The 15,554-nt window shown below is 38.6% G+C and overlaps 1 protein-coding gene across 2 annotated transcripts in view; it reads right to left on the reverse strand.

Annotated features, from left to right (window-relative positions):
• plxnb3 (plexin B3) overlaps positions 1 to 14,099 on the reverse strand; it is a 90,726-nt gene extending 76,627 nt beyond the window's left edge. For both annotated transcript variants that reach the window (XM_051903417.1, XM_051903415.1), the window contains exon 1: positions 13,838 to 14,099. The gene's annotated coding sequence lies outside the window, so the exon portion shown is untranslated. The remainder of the gene's footprint in view (positions 1 to 13,837) is intronic.
• Between the last annotated feature and the right edge of the window lie 1,455 nt (positions 14,100 to 15,554).

The following is a 15,554-nucleotide window of genomic DNA, read 5'->3' on the forward strand; positions in this document are numbered from 1 at the left end:
TTAATAGTTCAGAGATGTCCTTTTAAATCTCAGGAGACTTAAATGAGTTCTCAGCTGCAGTACGGCTGATTTAAAGTCGACATGAAACAGCATTTGCAACCCATTTTACTTCCATAATGCGACATATTTCTGGGTAGAACAAGACATTCAACAAAGGGGGGAAAAGTAGGACATGATTTTATCCATCAGGAATTTATTGGATTGTAGGGACGTGACAGTAAGGAAATTTTCCCACGTGTGACAACATCGGTAATACCGGTATCAACTTGTTGAAGTGTTCAACTTCAACAAAATGGTGTTCAACTTCCATAGGAATGAACTGAAAACACTCACTCACTCACGTTATGAATGCCTGCGCGGTTGTGCGGATTTTACTATTGCTTTTGGATTAGCGCCAATTCGGGGGCAGCAATTGCTTGAATGGTGGGTCCATTATTATTCTTAACGAAAAACACATCAACTACAAAAACACAACTAATCTCTTGCAGGTTGTCATTAGCATTGGGTTTGAATCCAAAATATTGCCAAACAGGCTCTTTTACATTTCGCTTTGAAACCAAATCTTCTGCCATCGTCTTGTCAGTCAGCTCCTCACTCTCGTGATAAATGAAATCTGACTCCTGCTGCTGGTCTGTGCTGCGACTCTTTCGGCTCACGCTGCATTTTCTTTTCAGTTTTTAATTGTAGCGTCTGTTCTCTAAATTAACTAACTGATTTTATTACAGTGCCGCGGTGGGCAAGTGATGTAGGCTAACCGGTGTTGTGACTGAACACCGGTAACACTGACTGTTGCAGCAAGCCTTTTGGATATCGAAAAGTGGGAGATATACTAGAATGGACCCAGACGTGCAATACATCTCCTGCACCCACTTTTGAGGAGGCTTTTTAACATCTCGACGTATCCCGACAGTAGCCTTAAATCAACTATATGGCTATTGATTAACATTAAACAATAACTCACACGGCCTAGGTGATGTCAGTGGAACATAAGGTCTTCTCAACTAAATATTAATTTTTTTGTCTCAGATGTTTCTCATTAAATCTGTTCGGAGAAAAAAAATAGACACAATTGAGACAATTGTTGACATATATAAGAGCTATAAAATGAATGTGGATAGCAGTTGAGATCAATTTGATTAGAAAAGTTTGAGTTTTATATTAAGATGTCTGGCTTTAGACTTTAGTATCTTGGCAAATCTGAGCACAGATTGAAATATTGTTGACATCTCTTCTATAAACTGTGAGATTAATGGAGTCTGTTTGTAGGATGACAACAAATCATTGTTAAAACCAACCGGTATTCGTCATAATTAAATTTCTATTGTGAATGCTGACTGTAAAATATAGCTTGTTGTGCATATTTTGTGTATGGCTAATGACGAAAAAGGAGTTATTTTCAGTGCACCTACAACTTTGTTTATCGATGTTTGTACATTTTAGAGCTTTACTTTAATGTATTAATGAATTATTTATACTTTATTACCTCCCTTACATACAAAATATATTTATTTACATTTAAATAAATTTACAATGTATTTATCAATTTTTTTCCTTTTCCCCCACCCTGTAAACCTCCTAAAAATGTATAAATGAATCATAAATATATTAAAAAAAAAAAGATATATAGTACTCATTTAGCTACTTTATGGCATGTTTCACTAAACTATATTTCCCATGATTCACTGCAGCATCACAAGAATGATAAAAGCATAATTTAAACACCTACATTATATCCATTGCTCTTCATTTTGCACCAAAAAAGCACCCTGCCTTAATCAGGAAGTGTAAAAGAGAGTAAAAAATATGAACTTGCCCAACACATTCATTATGTTCCAACCAAAACCACTTGAACACTTATCATGTCGTAATTAATCTTGTGTACAAACTCCCCAGGAGGACTTGAAGGGAGCAAAAGCCCCCCACCGCAAAACCAAAGAAACTCAGTTAGTGCACTTCACAAATGGAGAAAAATGTGTCTGTGTGCCTTCGGTGAGTCAATGAGAGTAAATAAAGAGCCGCAGTCGATAATGTGATGTTACAGCAGGACTGGAGAGCATTTAAAGCGGTTTAAGTTTGAAGAGCTCTTTTCATGTGAAGAGCGCTGCCATGTTTCAAAAGCACACAGAGAGACAGAGAGAAAGAGAAGCAGCAGCCGAACGCCTCCGCCGTCTTCCACTGTAACCACACCACGCTTTCATTGCAGCTATTTTGGCGACAGTCGGGAAACAGCGACGGTGTGGAAGCCCATCAGGGGGGATAAGTACCTCGTTTTCGCTCTAGATTATTTCAGGCTAAATCCTCAAACGGTGTGGTATCTCCTATTCTCAGATGGATGAGGGATTTGGGACAAAGCAGCCATGGGTCAATGTGACAGTTTCTTTAAGCATAAAAAGAAAAACACAGAGCTGTTTGTTCTGAATGTAACCCGGAACGTGGATTGAAATAAAAATAGTGCCCTGCTCAAACAAAGACGAACAAGTAGCGTAGCTGCTGGGCTTCAAAGAAATCCAGACGCCTGATTCTAGAACAAAAAAATTAATTACCGCTCATATGGAGATTTTGCTATTGTTTGGAAAGGGAGAGGTGCCCTCCCGAAAACCCTGTTGGGAAAATGCACGGGATATCAAAAAAAGTCATGCATTTTTAATGGCACCTTCAGCACATTCTCAATAGAAGTTCTGCAATTGTGCTGGCTGCGTGATGACAGGCAATTGGTAAAGTAACGCAGCGGTTGGCGTGATCAAGAGCCCTTCACGCAAACACACACTCTGTCACCACACTTGACGGGATCTGTGTCTGAGCCGGGCGCTTCCTAATCTGTCTGCACCCAGAGAGGAGGCCAGTCCTCTGCCTTAATCTCCCGGGGGGGAAATCCGGGTGTCCCTTTGCCTCCGAAAGACACTCCCACTGCACCGCCGCACCTCAAACACACCGACACGCACACAGCGCGCTTTGATCAGCGCTAATACACGCCACAGTTGATCCGTGAAGATAGCAAATGACCCATTATGACATCACAAAAGCTGGTGGTTAAAGCAAACTAAGATCCGAGAGCCGCCACAATGACCTGACGCGGTGTTATCAGAGAAGGATCTGTAAATATGATTCAGAGGGATGTTCATCTGAAATTCATGAGCCGTCGAGGGCAGACTGGTTCACAATGGTTTTGTTTGTTGTCCAATTCCCGTCAAATGAATGTGTTTTGCAAAGAAACAGATTTAAGGGACAGAACTGTGTTATCATCTACTCACCTTCAAGTAACCTAAAACACAGTGAAAGACAAAAGTACTTAAACTACCATTCAGAAGGTTTTTTTTTAAAGAAATTTATACTTTTATTTAGCAAATATGCATTGAATTTATTAAAAGTGACAGTAAAGACTTCAATAATAAGAGTAAAGACTCAAAGAATCCTGAAAAAAAAAAAAAAAAAAAGTATCAGTTTAAACAAAAATATTAAGCAGCACAACTGTTTCCATCATTGATGAAATTAAGAAATGTTTCTTGAGCAGCAAATCAGCATATTAGAATGATTTCTGAAATTGCATTTTAAAATATATTCAAATAGAAAAGGGGTCCTTGATTATGATTTCACATTTTTAAAGATATTTTCTTTTACAGAAATCGCTTTTTAAGGATTACAACAAATGGCTAGTAGGGACTACAACAAGCTTCTTCCTGGGTTGGTGACATCACAAACTCCAAAATTTACATAAACCCCGCCCCCGAGAACACACAACAAAGAGGGTGAGGCCATGTTGGGCTGCTTTAGAGAAGGGGAAGAGTTGTTATAGTAGTTTTGTTGCCATGCCGTCATTTTACGTGGACTGCTTCACAAACGAGGGTCAATTCAATGCTGGATTTGCACAAAAGATTAACATGAATCAACTCCACAGCAACTACATAAATTTATCCACTAACCATTCAGAAACGTCCAGTTTCATTCTAAAAGTTGTAACTTCTTCCCGAGTATCTCCATCAGTGTCGACTCCAGTTTGAACAATGTAAGGCTGAACACCGTCGTCATTTTGTCTGCATGAGATTCTCCAGCTTTGTTATTGTTGAGCAATCGAAGCGCAAGCTGTTAAAGCTCCGCCCTCTTCTGGAAAGGGGGCCGGGAGCAGCAGCTCAATTGCAGGGACACACAAAAACAGTGTTTTTGCTCATGCCCTAATAGGGGCAAATTGGACAAGCTATAATAAATGAGCTGTGTGTATTTTGAGCTGAAACTTCAAACACATTCTGGGGACACCAGAGACTTGTATTACATCTTGTAATAGGTCCCCTTTAAATTGTAAAAATATTTCACAATATTACAGTTTTCACAGTTTTTGAGCAAATAAATGCAGCCTTGGTGAGCAGAAGAGACTTACCGACCACAAACCTTTGAATATTAGTGCAAATACCGTAGAAGAAAGTCCAGACTGCTCCATATAATAAAAGCAGACCACAACTGTCAAGCTCCTAAAAGCACAAAAAGCACCATAAAAGTAGTTTATATGACTTATTTGCTACACACCATGTCTGTTAAAGTCATACAAAACTTGTTGTGAGGAACATACTAAAAGAGTTAATTACTAAAATCTTCCCCTATGTCATAGTTCTGATTCACACTCGCATTCAAACCTGGGAAGTTCACGATACACACAAGAATATGTAACGATTGTCCACATAAAAACTGTTCTACATCTTTCCCACACCTTGCATGTTTGTTTATTATACATTTTGGCTAATCTGATTATGCTGTCAGCTAACAATAAGAGTACAGTAATCTCTTCTAAATTTAACACATTTTACCATGTACCATTGCACATTTCCTTCCAAAATTACCACTGATTTTATCTGGGCCAGCTGCATAGGAAGCTAACTGTTACAAACGTGGGGCGTAACCGTGCTACTCAATTAAACTGTGACCAATTATCTGCTCAACTCACTGGACATCACAGAGGAAATTGGCTTATTTAAGTGAATTAAGTGAAGCGATGGTGTCCCATACTTGGAATTTGTGCTCCGCATTTCACTCTTCCAAGTGCACACACAGTAGTGAACACACACACACACACACACACACACACACACACACACACCGTGAACACACACCCGGAGCAGTGGGCAGCCATTTTTGCTACAGCGCCTGGGGAACGATTGGGGGTTAGGTGCCTTGCTCAAAGGCACCTCATTTGTTGGTAATGTGAACGCTGTTCATTCACTCCCCCACCTACATTTCCTGCCGGTACTGAGACTTGAACCCACGACCTTCAGGTTACAAGTCCAACTCTCTAACCAGAGACTGCAACCAATTGATCAATGTGGACTGTGCTGGACTTCATTTACTTTATGCATGTAATTACTTTATACATGTAATTATGAATAATTTATGGTTATAACTACAGTAACTATATGTAACTTGTAATAAAATAAAGTGTTATATGTTTTATAAATATTTAATATAAATTATATTTTAATATTATTTTTTTTAAATGTTAACATATACACATAACACACACACATATATATATATATATATATATATATATATATATATATATATATATATATAAAGAGCAGCCTATAGCTTTTGTTTCATGGACAAGAAATTTTGTTTGAGCAAATGATGACAGAATCTGCATTTTTCAGCAAATCAATTCTCAAAGCTCCAGCAGATAAAAACTTCAAAACAAGCTTCTTCAATGCTTAACTTGCTAGATTCAAAAGGATTTTAAACTCCTGTCTAGCGGCTGGAAGAAGCGTTTTGTTTTTGTGAGGGTGCCCTGGGAAGTTTCAAAACACGAGACATTCTCGCACACACACAGTTTCCAGTAGCGCTAATCTCTAAACGGACAGAAACAAAACAAACAAAACGGATCACATATGCTAGCATGTTTCTAGGGATAAGACACTAAATAGTGAGGGTGAGTTAATCCTGTTCTGGAGCAGGTGTAGGAACACAAGCATGCCAAAATCTGCCCTCTCCTCCCTCCTCTTGCCCTTTGGTCGCTTGCTGAGTCTCGGCCGTGCGTTTTCTCTTGTGTTTGATGCACGAGCCCCCATCCCCCTTCCCCGGCTGTCATTCCCGACCTCTCTTAGCGCACACACACACGCACACACACACACACACACACACTTGCAACATAAACACTGACAAACACACACCGTTTGGCTGGTCAGACCTGCATATCTACTTCCTCTGCTAATTTACATTATCATTATGATGGGATTTTGCATACCTGTATGAGTACAAGTCGAGTACTTCCCAAACAAACAACGCACACAATAACCAAAGTAACATCAGCCGTTAACGAAGACTAGCAACATAAAATTACAACAACGGCAGTTAAAGACTCATTAGCTCATTGAAAAACAGGTTATAGTCAATAAACACCCCACATCATAAGGGTCTTCCTTAATTTAATTTCACGGAGTCAATTTCTGCGCCTGTGATCCTCGGGATAACCCTGAGTTCGTACATGACTGATTAACAATGCACTAACAGATGTCTTCTTTGTGTCGATACGACGTGTGTGTATGTATGCACTGGAGCGGGGGGTTGGTAGGTATACTGGTGTGAGAGTGTGTGTGTGTGTGTGTGTGTGTGTGTGTGTGTGTGTGTGTGTGTGTGTGATTCGTCTCATCCTTTTGAAAGGAAATCCCATTATAATCCAGGTTGAATGCTGAGGGCAGTCAATGTCAAACTCGTAACCTCTTCAGCATCTCCAGGTTTTGGCATTTTGAATGAAAGTAAAGCCAGAGCCCAAATCTGAAAGCAAAATCTCTTCTCAACAAGGACACAATAGTGGCTTAATCAGATGTAGTTTAAATACATCACACTCTAAATGGGTCTAATTCATTTAGCGCATCATAATCACCAATTTCGTATGTAAATCACTGCAGTGATTCACACACACTGGATAAAAATTGGTGTAGAAACTATTTTCTTTCAGGAATTGTTAGTAAATTCCACTATTAATCGCAAAGAAATATCAAGTAACATTGAATTAAACATGAAATTTTGAAGTAGAAAGATTCTATTATTCTTTCTCTAGCACATCTTATGACGTTCTAGGTCAATAAATTCAGATAGGGCCGTACTGTAGATTTACCACTCAACCAATCAGCAAGTTAGTCTTTTAAAGAATAACAAATGTTTCTGCAATTATTTGGAATCTTTTCCCGTAAAATGCGGGAATTTTCGATTCCCTAGTATTGATTAAAGGATGAACAATGGCAAGAGCAACCAGCCTAATCCATCAGCGCAGACACATGGGGGTTTCTACATGCTGGATGGGGCAAACAAAAGGATTTCAGTGCTTACGTAACGCCCATATGGGTCTGAACTATGACAGAATCTGTATGGAATAAAAAAAAAGAAAAAAAGATCGCATCTTATCAAAACTCCACAGAGTAATGCTGAAGAATTACACTTCGAATATGCTTATAAAACAGCTTGTGAGGATTAAAATGATTTTTATAGCACTTACTAAACTAAACATTTCAGACTTCAAATGCTCTCAGAAAACAGCAACAAAGGATTGTTTTTCCATAGAAAAAGTATATAATGATTGAGGAATATATCATCCATGTTATTAAACTGGCCGATATTTATTTGTCATTATAAAATGGTTAGTTCCTGTCCTTGATTCTGATTGGTCAATAGCTGTGTTTTATTATGACCGCTTCACCCAACGGTTCTGTGTATCACTACACAACACCCTTAGCAACCACTCTTAGCAACGTAAACTGTTTGTTCTCAATTGATATTGTTCATTGAAGCTTACTGTATTATGTAGAAGAGTATTGTGAGAAAGAGATTGAGTGAGAGAGTTTATTACCTGCATTCAGATTTAGCATTTTCCTTCAGGTCAGTCCTATGTTCATAATAAAAAATCGGTTTAAATGTCCGCTGCAATATCTTGTCATTTTAACAGTTAAGAGGTTTTCCCATGACTGACAGTGCTAGTCAAAGCATTTGTCAGTTGCATCTTGTTCCGTGTTCACAACAATTCAGTCTTTTCAATGTAAAAGTCTTCGGCTACTGACTGACACACTCATAAAGACAATCTTTGCCGCCATCTAATGGCGTAATAATGTAACTTCTGTTGCTGTTCATGGTCAGGGACTATCTTTTTCCGGCGGAAGTAAGGCTTTAGTGAATGTTTACTTCATGAAAGTTACACTGATGCATATTTTTGGCTTTAATATTTGTATTGTATGGTAACCGTTTTATAAAAGCAATAAGGTACTCCAGGCTAGTGCTGTATCGTGAATAAGTCTCCGCTTTGCGTCGTGCCTAACAACGCCCTTCAGCCGTGACTTATTCACGATACAGCACAGCCTCTCGTACCTTATTGCTTACATAATGTTCACTTTTTTGATTAAAAGTGTTCCTGTATCATTAGCTAAATGTGACAGCTTTGTTGACCAGTAATGAATAGTGCTGTCTATAGAGCGCTGCAGGAATGATTCCTAAAAACCAGTTAGCATTTTCAAACTTCTGGGTTTAAGGTTACATGTTTGAAATAAGGTCTGTGGTTAACACAAGCTCGAGAAACTTTCATGTTACATTTTCATAATACTCCACTCAAGATTTTGCTTGAGTGGAGTATTTAGATTTTTCCTTCTGGCGATTGTATTTAGACGTTCATAAAAGTTATCATCATTATAAACAAAAAGTGAAAGAAACAAACTTTTGTTGGTCACTCAGAGAGCTTATTTTCTGTAATTATCCAAAAGACAATGGAAAAAATCCTATTGTGTTTTTGTTGAGGGAACAAGGGTGATGCTTCTGGGTTGGCCTAAAAAAAAAAAAAGACTTCATCCCTGCAGACATTCATTTAGTCCAGTTAATAATAAATTTAATTTAATCACGCACCCTGATCCACTCTTTTTAACAACAGTACAACAGAATGGAAAAACAATTGGGTCAAAGTTAAAAAGTTTTAACTTAAAGGATTAGTTCACTTCAGAATTCAAGTTTCCTGATAATTTACTCACCCTCATGTCATCCAAGATGTTTATGTCTTTCTTTCTTTCTTCAGTCGAAAAGAAATTAAGGTTTTTGAGGAAAACATTCCAGGATTTTTCTCCATATAGTGGACTTCAATGGGGTTCAATGGGTTGAAGGTCCAAATTGCAGTTTCAGTGCAGCTTCAAAGGGCTCTACGTGATCCCAGACGAGGAATAAGGGTCTTATCTAGCGAAATGATCTGTCATTTTCTAAAAATTTATATACTTTTTAACCACAAATGCTCATCTTGCACTGCTAAGCAATGCGCCACGCATTACGTAATCACGTTGGAAAGTTCACACATGACGTAGGTGGAAGTACCAAGGTAAGGTGAAAAACATTCATTTTCTCCTGCAACTTCAAAATCATCTGACATTGTTGTTTTACCTATTTTTATAAAAGCCGTTTGACTTAGTCTTTGCACATTCACTTTGTAAACACTCCGCCTATGTCACGTGTGACCTTTCCGACGTGATAATCACAGAGCTAGTGCAAGATAAGCATTTGTGGTTAAAAAGCATAAAAATTTGTATTTTTTTTTTTTAGAAAATGACCGATCGTTTCACTAGATAAGACCCTTATTCCTCGTCTGGGATCATGTAGAGCCCTTTGAAGCTGCACTGAAACTGACATTTGGACCTTCAATCTATTGGTAACTGTTGAAGTCCACTATATGGAGAAAAATCCTGGAATGTTTTCCTCAAAAACCTTAATTTCTTTTCAACTGAAGAAAGAAAGACAAACATCTTGGATGACATGGGGGTGAATAAATTATCAGGAAATTTGAATTCTGAAGTGGCTAAAATGCATACTCTTAAAAATAAAGGTTTTCACAGTGATGCCATAGAACTATTTTTGGTTCCTTTCAGAAGAATCTTTCAGTGAACAGGCACAGCCATCTTTAGAATTTTATGTTTGAACTTCTGCTTTTGTGGTAGCTATGTATATTTCTATGGCAGCGCTGTCGAAGAATAATTAGCTGGTGAGGTTGATTAACTTATAGTAGAGTTAACGAAAGTTATCATGAGCATTGTAATGTTTGAAGCGAATGTCATAAATGTCAGTAGACCGGGAAGATTTTAAAATGAGTGTTTCTTTCATAAATCCGTAAGATCTTATGCTGTGGAAATAAAAACTGGAAGATAGAAAAGGGCGGGCCTACATAAGGTCTATTATTAGAAGACTGTTAGATTAGGGTTAGTAGAATAATTTGACATGTAGTTGCAAAGTTACTTATAGTAAGTAGAATGTCTGTTGGGGAAACATCAAAGTGTTAGCAGATATTAAGCAGACTATTAAGCAGAATGTGTCTGTTTTCAAATGTTTGTTTGAATGAATAAGCATTAATTTCATTTGCAATTATTAATGTGTATTATATCAGCACTACGGCCACGGGTGACCCTGCTCTCTGGATGTCGGCATCAGTACTGGCCATTAAAAAACCTATATTGGTCAACCACTAGTATATAGTGCACATGGGACACGCCGCCCTCATTACACAGTATTGCAGTGCTAAGCACATGAGAGCGGGGCAGAGGGGCGTAGATTAGAGATTATTAACACGAGAAACAGACTAATCAGTTCAACAGAAAATCCCCTGAACCACAAGAAGAATGAAGGAAACGAGAGGATGAGAGAGAAACGACAGGAGGGAGAGAGATTATTTGAAGAATTAGCAGCAATATGCAAGAAAGAAAGAAAGAAAGAAAGAAAGAAAGGCAGCTATTGAGAGAAGAAGAGAATCATTTCAGTGGAACAAAACAGCAATTATTCTGTTGTTATGCTGTTGACAGTTTTCATAGGCAGTCATGTGTGGATGCATAATGTGCTGAAGAAGGAAACGCAAAAGAGAGAAAAGAGAGCGAGAGAGTGTTTCTGACATTGATGAACTCTACCCGTGTTCGTGCACGCTTGTGGAGTGTGAAGGACCGACCACGGTGTTGATTTGGTGAAAATGAGCCAAAATGCTTCAAGACATCCCTGCTTGATACAGCAGCACATCTGCTCAGCGTTCACCAAGCCTGCTGAAATCCTCCCTTAGTCTGCTGCACCAAGACACTATCATTAATGGGTTCTGTCTGAGATGAAGACTGGTAAAGCCTCACGGATCGAGGACACTAGTAAATAACTAGTCATTTAGCAGATGCTTTTATTTAAAGTGACAGTGCACTTATTACATGTTCAATTCCCTCTCTCGTAATGTGTGCATTAACCTTTAGACCCACTTCCCTTACATAAAAGTACTCAAATGATAATGTAATATGAATCACAGAACAGAATGATTACAATATTCCATTGGATTTACATCATACAGGTAGTTACCTCAAAGAAAAATAATTCTATTATTATAAAGTTGATATAAAAATGGCCTTATATGCAATTGTTTGTACAACTGTTTTTATTTGAGCGTTGATTATTAAATAAATTAGTATAAAAATGATCTATCTGTCCATCTATCTGTCCATCCATCCATCTATCTATCCATCTGTCTGTCTGTCTGTCTATCTATCCATCTATCCGCCTATCCATCTATCTATCTATCTATCTATCTATCTATCTGTCCGTCTATCCGTCTATCTATTTATCTGTCCGTCCATCTATCTATCCATCCGTCTATCTATCTATCTATCTGTCCGTCCATCTATCTATTCGTCCGTCTATCCATCTATCTATCTGTCCGTCTATCCATCTATCCATCTCTCTATCCGTCCGTCCATCTATCTATCTCTCTATCCATCCGTCCATCTATCTATCTCTGTCTATCCGTCTGTCCATCCATCCATCCGTCCGTCCATCCATCCGTCCATCTATCTATCTATCCGTCCATCTATCTGTCCATTTATCTATCCGTCCATCTATCTGTCCGTCCATCTATCTGTCCGTCCATCTATCTGTCCGTCCATCTATCTGTCCGTCCATCTATCTGTCCGTCCATCTATCCGTCCGTCCATCTATCCATCCGTCCATCTATCCATCTATCTATCTATCTATCTATCCGTCCATCTATCTGTCCATTTATCTATCCATCTATCTATCCATCTATCTATCTATCCGTCCATCTATCCGTCCGTCCGTCCGTCCGTCCGTCTATCTATCCATCTATCTGTCCGTCCATCTATCTGTCCGTCCATCTATCCGTCCGTCCATCTATCCGTCCGTCCATCTATCCGTCCGTCCATCTATCCATCCGTCCATCTATCCATCCATCTATCTATCTATCCGTCTGTCTGTCTGTCCATCCATCCATCTGTCTGTCTGTCTGTCTGTCTGCCTGCCTGTCTATCTATCTATCTATCTATCTGTCTGTCTGTCTGTCTGTCTGTCTGCCTGTCCATCTATCCGTCTGTCTGTCTATCTACCTATCCATCCGTCTGTCTGTCCATCTATCCATCTCTCTATATATCCGTCTGTCTGTCTACCTATCAATCTATCCATCTGTCTGTCAATAGTTTATCTATCTATCTATCTATCTATCTATCTATCTATCGATCGAAAACTTTGATTTCGTTTCAGTAAAAAAAATTATTTCAGTGCTTTACTAGTACTATGGTGTTCTTGGAAGTAATGTGAAGTACCATATTAAAACACTGGCACATGAATTTTAGTACCACCTTAGCAACGTCTTAGCAACCGCCAGCAACACCCTAGCATCATGACAGTGAGTTCTGCACTGGTAAACTATCTACTAAATATGGAAAAATTCATTTTGTTCTGTACTGAATCTAACAGTCCACATCAGTGTGACAACAGCACACATCTGCCATTCAGACAGATCCATTCCTGCATTCTCTCTGAACTAAAGCACTCATTCCTTATAAGGGACCTTCTACCACGCATCTGCTGCACACGCACCGACAGGTGGAGAGAGTCAAACGCTGACACACCAAAGCTCACGTCTGGCTCAACTAGATTCAGAGGTTTGAAATAACAAGATCTCTTTGGCTTTGATGCTGCCTAATTACTTCCACAAGAAATGCCATTTTATCATGAATGGACGAACCAGAGCTTGAAAAAACACTTCGAGCCACCGGGCGTGTAAGAATGCAAACTATTCCCGATGCAAGAGCCTTACAGTGCAGCCGATCAAGCATGACACATTCAATAAAGCTCTTCATCTGAGAGGGTCTGTATGTAACATGGACATTAACTAATATGCATTAGGCATGTGCAACTAATATGCATTCAAGATTTAATATTAAAATACACATGGACATATAAGAGAAAGTCTATATTTAGATCTTGCAACTGATTTACACTTTTAATCACATAATGCAGTATTAAGGTCTGTGGTGTGACAGATTCATTTTAACCCTCTGATGTGTTGTCCACTGCAGTAAACGGATCTTTAACATTTTAACCATTCAGGGTGTGATGTTACATCCAAACACCATGGGCGATCACCTTTGACCCTATCCCCTAATTCTATATGACCCATAAATTAAATTAAAAATGGGTGATGAAAGTGGCACAGTACTTTAATAGTAACTATTAGGTGTCCATTTTAATAGACAGATCTGCAAGTCTCTCAAATTAGATACATGTATAATAATCCAAGAATAAAAAAAAGTTTAAAGTAGTTTTAGTTGTAGGCTATAGCATGGCATGTCCCATCTGCAAGTTTTAACAGACAAGTCAAAAACAATAATGCACGCAAGCAAGGTGTTTGAGAAATAACGACTCGTATCCTAAATGCTTTCTTTGCTTGGTTGATTTGTGTTGAACTGGTTCGCTGGGAGCGTGTGTAACTGTGCACTTGCTGAAGACTGTAACAAATGCAGCAAACACCAAACAACAAAGGTATCGCCGTGACGTCACACCCATATATATGTCTTACCTTCCGCAGTTCAAAGCGTTTCTTCACTCTACCTGCTTCAGAAACACTTTAGCACAATCTGGTGTCGGTTAATGTGTGTCCAACATGGAAAAGTCCGGTCCGCTCGCGACTCCTGCTCCGTCTCTGATCTGTGCTGTTACTCGCGGAGCATCGAAACTTCCCGGCAGGAACCGACAGGACGCGAGACGCGCAGCGCAACACGTGGATGACGGACAGACAGACGCACTGGAAAGCTGAAGCTGAAAGTCATTTCTCATGGGAATGAAACTGAGGCAGGGAGCGGTGCGGTGACACCTTATACAGAACCACAGCGACACCCTTCGGTCAGAGATGGCACATCCATCCATCCATTCATCCATCCATCCATCCATCTATACATCTGTCTGTCTATCTATACATCTGTCTGTCTATCTATACATCTGTCTGTCTATCTATCTATCTTTACATCTGTCTATCCATCTATCTATCTTTACATCTATCCGTTCATCTGTCTATCTATCTATACATCTGTCTGTCTATACATCTATCTATACATCTACCTATCTATCTATCTTTCTGTCTGTCTATCCATTTGACTGTTGGTCTATCTATCTATCTATCTATCTATCTATCTATCTATCTATCTATCTATCTATCTATCCATTTGACTGTTGGTCTATCTATACATCTATCTATCTATCTATCTATCCGTCGGTCTATCTATCCATCCATCCATCTATACATCTGTCTATCTATACAATTGTCTCTCTATCTATACATCTATCTGTCTATCTTTACATCTGTCTATCTTTACATCTGTTCATCTGTCTATCTATCTATACATCTGTCTGTCTATACATCTATCTATACATCTACCTATCTTTCTGTCTGTCTATCCATTTGACTGTTGGTCTATCTATCTATCTATCTATCTATCTATCTATCTATCCGTCGGTCTATCTATCTATCCATCCGTCTATCTATCTGTCTATCTATCCATCTATCTATATCTGTCTATCAATCTATATCTATACATCTGTCTGTCTATCCATCTATCTATACATCTATCTATCTGTTCATCTGTCTGTCTATCTATCTATCTATCTATCCATCTGACTGTTGGTCTATCTATACATCTATCTATCTATCTATCTGTCTGTCTATTTATCTATCCATCTGACTGTCGGTCTATCTATACATACATCTATCTATCTGTCTATACATTATCTATCTATACATCTATGTATCTATACATCTATCTGTCCATCTATTGTATATCTGTCTATCAATCTATCTATCTATCTATACATCTGTCCATTTATCTATCCACCTGACTGTCGGTCTATCTATACATCTGTCCATTTATCTATCCACCTGACTGTCGGTCTATCTATCTATCTATCTATCTATACATCTGTCCATTTATCTATCCACCTGACTGTTGGTCTATCTATCTATCTATCTATCTATCTATCCATTTGACTGTTGGTCTATCTATACATCTATCTATCTATCTATCCATCCGTCGGTCTATCTATCCATCCATCCATCTATACATCTGTCTATCTATACAATTGTCTCTCTATCTATACATCTATCTATCTTTACATCTGTCTATCCATCTATCTATCTTTACATCTGTTCATCTGTCTATCTATCTATACATCTGTCTGTCTATACATCTATCTATACATCTACCTATCTTTCTGTCTGTCTATCCATTTGACTGTTGGTCTAT

The sequence above is a fragment of the Ctenopharyngodon idella genome, chromosome 8 (assembly GCF_019924925.1).
Source record: "Ctenopharyngodon idella isolate HZGC_01 chromosome 8, HZGC01, whole genome shotgun sequence".
Classification (NCBI taxonomy): Eukaryota; Metazoa; Chordata; class Actinopteri; order Cypriniformes; family Xenocyprididae; genus Ctenopharyngodon; species Ctenopharyngodon idella.